Source organism: Equus caballus, chromosome 22, assembly GCF_041296265.1.
Source record: "Equus caballus isolate H_3958 breed thoroughbred chromosome 22, TB-T2T, whole genome shotgun sequence".
Classification (NCBI taxonomy): domain Eukaryota; kingdom Metazoa; phylum Chordata; class Mammalia; order Perissodactyla; family Equidae; genus Equus; species Equus caballus.
This window is the reverse complement of record NC_091705.1, coordinates 9,083,410-9,089,074: the sequence shown is the minus strand read 5'-3', so window position 1 is coordinate 9,089,074 and position 5,665 is coordinate 9,083,410. Positions and strand designations below refer to the sequence as shown.

Below are 5,665 nucleotides of genomic sequence, written 5' to 3'. Positions count from 1 at the left end.
AGGGAATTATTTTAAATGGCTAACCAGGAGAACTCAAGTCATTTTGGTAAATTTGGATTAGAGTCAGTTCTCTTACCCTAAAAATGATTCAATTCATTGTAGCAAACGTTATTCCATTCAAACATCATATGTAACAACAGAAACAATAACAACAAAAATATCTGTCAAATGTGCAGTGGTTTGTTGGTTTCTAACAATTGTTTATACAAGTAATCTCTTAAATTTTAAGAATATAAACGGTCCCTTATAATTCATTTTTGAATGAAATTGATTGTTTACTAAATATTTTGCAGGAAGATGAAAAACGATACTAGCTGGGGTCAAAAGTTTGTTTAGTTTAGATCACTTACAAGTTTTTGCTCAGTGATGAGTAAACTAAAGCTCTATCATGGCTAAGTTTCTTCTTAGGTCGTGTTACAGTGTCAGAGGTATGGTTTATCTGTCAATTTTGACCTAAGTAACAATCAACAAATTCCCCAAAATGCTACTTGTCAATAATCGACTTGAAATGGATGAAGAAAGTTGTGCTAGTCAGGATAGGCTAGGTTATGCTGCAGTGACAAACAATCCCCAGATCTCAGCGGTTTAAACAGCAAAGATTTATTTATGATATATGTCCATTACTTGTAGATGAAGGGGTTTGCTCCACATCATCTTCACTTGGAGACCCAGGTTAGTCACAGTCGCAGGAGGGAGCAGGAGAATGAAGAATCATCATTCCCTCTTAATCCTAGAAGTCATATGTCATTAGAATGACATATGTCATTCTGCTCATACTGTTTTAATCCACAAGTCATATGAGTTGGCCTAAAGTCAAAGGGGAATTGAAAATAGAAAATCAATTATATATTAATAAGTGTAAAACTTAACATAACATGAATAAAGACATCTTCATTTTTAAACTCTAAGCTCATCAGCAAGACATTCTGCACAAAGACAAAAGCAAAGAGAGTAAAAAAAGTAATGACCCCAGAACATATGTTGAAAATTTGAATTGTTTCAAATTATTTCCTAATGTTAGGAGCAACATATTTGGGGAAAATAGATCATATCATTCATGTTTTACTTTATTGATGAGATTCAAGCACTTTAAGTGACTTGTCCAAGAGCACACACCTAGTTTGCAGTGGCCACTCACTTTCTAGTAGTCTTTGAAGTGGGAGCCCTGCAAAGGCTGAATTTAAAACCCACAATGGTAATAAAGGCACACCTTGCATTAGAACTTTATCATGTTAAAAATCATTGAATACTTCTGTATTCTATTTGTAAGGAGCTAATTGCCACTTATTCCAATGGGAATAAAATTAAATCACCACTCAGAGACCCCATGTGCTCTGCTGTAAACCTGGACAATCTAGACAGATAAGCAGTTGCTTGTTACTTTCTCTATGAGCTTATGTTTCAGTAAAACCTCAGGGTAAACCCTGAACATATGCTTAAGCATGTCATTTGAAGTCAAGTAGAAGGACTGGCAAATATTAAAGAGACCTGAGAGAGCTTGATTCACCCCAAACAGAGTTCTCCAATAACCATATGCTGTTAATATTCCACAGAGGAAATGAAAGATATGGGAAATTAATTGCAGAAAAAAATATCTTGACCATAACTTAGGCAAATTAATTTTCCTTCTGAGCTTGCTTAACAATCAAAAATGGAAACTTCAAGTTGGCATGCATTCCTTTCTTATAAGACATTTTTTTTTTGGAATCAAAGACTTGTCTCTAAGAATTACAGAGAAACATAAAAACAAAAATAATAAAGCAATTTCATGAGAAGAAATGATACCTCTACCATGAGGTCTGATTCCACTATTCTTTCAAGTACTTAAAAGCAGCTTCATGTTCAAAATTTCAAAATACAAAATACAAAATTTAATAAAACAAAGAGCTTCCTACTAAGAACATTATGGATACCTCAAGTGTGTCAGGGTATTAAGTAGCCAAACCATGAGTCTGTGCTCTGCTTCCTATAGAGAGTGTGTCCTCTGAGGTCACATATGCTGTCAGATGTCAGAAGCTGACACTACCTGGCTGACTGTGTTTTCTGGATGAGGATTTCTGGAAAGAGAAAAGGTAAATTGAGGGAAAGCTGAGACCCTAAGGGTACAACTCTTAGTAGAACTTTAAACTCCTGTGTATTGGGAGTGAAAGTTACTCTGCCATCACAATGATCAGGAAGGTTTTTGCCATGTTGTTGTTGTTTGTACTGCTGCTCTTTTGGTTATATTTGAGGGGGTGAGAGAGCTTACCACTACAGGGACACAAGCACATTGTTTCTTGTTTAGCTTTTATTTAATCATCACAAAATTAAATGTGAAATTCATCTAGACTTGGAAGGAGGTAAGGAAGATACAAAGCCAAACAACTACAGCAAATGATTACAGCCCAAAGATTATAGGATATGAGAACAAACTAGGGATGGAGGGTGGTTCTCTTCTGCTAAAGAAGGAATTGTTTGGTGGTTAAGATAAAAATGCAAAATTAAATCTATGAAAGTTGCCTACACTTAATAGCAATCTTCCTGCTGTGTAGCCAATCTTAGATCTAATGCATTCCATAGATTCCACAATATTCATATCAAAGACCATATGCTTGCCATCCAGCCATTCAATCTTAACAGTGTAGAGAAAAAACCAGGAACAATTTGTGTTGTGTCCATCATTTGTCATGGATAAAATCTCAAAATTCATATGATTTGGTATGGAGTACTCACCAGGAAATTTCTTCCCATAGATGGACTTGCTACCAGCCCATTATGGCAGGTGAAGTCTCCACCCTGGCACTAAATTGTAGAATAATTCTGTTAAAGCATAATCCTTAAAACCATATCCATTTTCTCCAGTGCTGAAAGCACTGACATTTTCTGCTGTCCTCTGGAACTGGAACTGAAAACAGTTTGAGAGGCTATAACCTAGGCTCTCCCTCAATGTTGATGTGTTGAATAATACAAGTGGGTTGACCATGGTTGGGACTAAAAGCAGAAAGGGCTCATAGTTAATTGGCAAGATTGTGGCTCTGAGTGACGTCATCTTCAAATCAGGGACCCAAACATTTTTAAAAGAACAAAACTCTAGAAGAATATTAGCACATTTACGATTTCAATAGCATCCCTTACATGAGTACAGGATGAATTATACAACAGTATTTAGAATATGCTAGAACGGAATTAGGAGTTGAATGTATAGAGCATCTTACCATCTCAGTAATGTCATTGCTTTACAGAATGCCTTTGCTAAATAGGAGCTGCTAATCTGAACTTTGTCCATGTCACAAGCAAGTAAATTGAAGCACAAAATATTGACCACCCTTCTTGATCTCTCAGCCACACTCAAAACTATTGACCTGACCCCCTCCTTGAAATATTCTCTTAGCATGAGTGGGACCCCATGAAAACCATACAATCCCAATCCTTGTACGTACTTAACCACAAGCACTGCTTCTGTCCAGGGAGACCTGTTGTTGAGCTTCACCCTCTGGAGAGACACCAGATGATAGAGAGCCAGGTCTTTGACTTTTATGACTCAACAGTGTTTTGGTTTTATTCCCACTTCTCTGGCCCTTCTCTATCTCTACTATAGGCCCACCCTCCTCTCTCTAGCCATTTAAAGTTGGAGCTCCCAAACCTTTGGTCATTAACTCTTTTTTCTTCTCTCTCTGTACTCTCTTTATTATAATCTGTTAAACTGAGCATTCTATGGTAATTCACAGCAGTGTGGTACTGTAGTCACCCATTCCCACTGGTTCTCTGAGACAAGATTGGCTCTAGATCCAAACATGATAAAAGCCCTGTGGTGAACCATGGCATCCCAATCCTTGCACCTGCCTGACCACAAGCACTGTTTTTGTCTGGGAAGGCGTACTGTTGAGTTACACCCTTTCGAGAGACACCAGGGGATAGAGAGCCAGACCTTTCCACATACCTATAGAAATTGTGATTCTGACTGATAATCCCTCCCTGGAGCATCCTATCCCCACAGACAAGTGATCCACGAGTCTGAATATCATCTGCACCAGCTTACTTCTCCCTCCTGCCAGGCTGCTATTGGGCCTGAGGGGAGTTGAGACACAAAATTCATCTTCCTTGAGATTGGTTTTCATTTAATGTCTTTGCTACTGAGTGTAAGTCATGTTTTCCTGTTTCTTTGTATGTCTAGTAATTTTAGATTGTATTCTGAGCATTGTAAGTGTTATGTCATAGAGACGCTGGATTCTGTTATGTTCCTCCAAAGAGTTTTGTTTTTATTACTGTTTTTGTCTTGTTTTGTTTTAGTAAGCATTTAACTTGGCTGTATTCAGACTCAAAGCCCTATGCTCCTTGCAGTAGGTGGCAGTTCAAATCTCAGATCAGTTCTTTTAGCCTTAACTGGGATACTTGGATTCTGCCCCATGCATCCACTGTTGAGGGCTCAGCAAGAGAACTGGGTGAGTTTTTACATAAATTTGGATCTTCTCCTTTGTGATCCTTATCTTTTTAAGATTCTCTCTCTTTTCAGTAACTGGGTAATCCTGGACTCTGTCCTCTGGTTCCTCAAACCAGATAAAAGCCTGTGGGTTTTATTGAGTTTTAGCCTACTCACATGGTGCTGAGTGAGGCCTCTCCTTGTGTTAAAAGTTGTAAAGTATGGGAACATCACCCAATGCTGGTCCCTTCTTCCAAGGGTAAAACCCATTCCAGTTTCTGCTTGATCTTGGTCACTTTCCATTGCCTACAGAATATATGTTGTCCAAAGTTGCTTCATTCGTATTACTTTTCCTTAGAACCAGCTTCAAGGCAACTCCAGGGTTTGAATCTTCAATTCACTAGTTGCATTAGTTGTGTGACTCTGGGACAGTTTTCTAAAATATAAAATAAATATAATGATCTCTATCTTATAAAATCATTTTGAAAATAAGAGAGAGAATGCATCAGTCACACAATAAATTCTGGTTTATTCTCCCCACCTCAGCCCCAAAAGGAGCTCATAGTTAATCATCAAATATAGACTACTGAGTCTATCACAATCACATGAGAGGTTTTTTGTTTGTTTGTTTGTTTTTTTAATGGAGCATTGCAAGATGCTGAAACTTCAGGGAAGGGGTTTGTATTTTGAAAGATCTTCCCATGGACTATTTCTTAGACAGCTAAGCTATTTTTCCAATCAAATTGATTATGATATGTTTTCTTTCCTTTGCTGAAAATATTCAAGAATTTCCTGAGCAACAGTTACATTCTATGACCGAGCAATTTGCTACAGAATTTCCAGTGTCTATTTAAGGAAGAGAAATAAAAACAGTATCATAAAACTATTCATAATAACACCAATAAATGCAGTAGCACATAATTTATTTCCTTAACTTTCCCACAAGACTGAAATGCAAAGCCATAATAATATGTACAAAAATAACATGAAGTTTGGAGTACATACACAGAGGTTTATTAACAGGAAACCAAACTAATGTACAATTGAGTATGAGAATCAAATTATAAATAGATCAATAATTTTTAAATTTCATTTGCTTATCAAAAACTACCTATATCATGTACATAACCCCCTAATGAAGACACAGCCATGAGTTAGGCAAAGTAGAATGGATTAACCCTGGGGTTGCTTGGTAGTCATTGGCCATGAGGGATATATAGAAGACAGTGCCTGTTCCAAGAATAGGCATTTCCTGGAAATGGTCTC

The 5,665-nt window shown here is 37.2% G+C and overlaps 1 long non-coding RNA gene across 1 annotated transcript; it reads right to left on the bottom strand.

The window, feature by feature from the left end:
* Positions 1–584: 584 nt before the first annotated feature.
* On the bottom strand, positions 585–4,835 carry LOC138920075 (uncharacterized). The gene is made up of 3 exons (XR_011430733.1): positions 4,577–4,835; positions 1,914–2,057; positions 585–807 (listed from the first exon to the last, which is right to left on the bottom strand). It is a non-coding gene; the product is annotated as an uncharacterized lncRNA (long non-coding RNA).
* Positions 4,836–5,665: the final 830 nt, after the last annotated feature.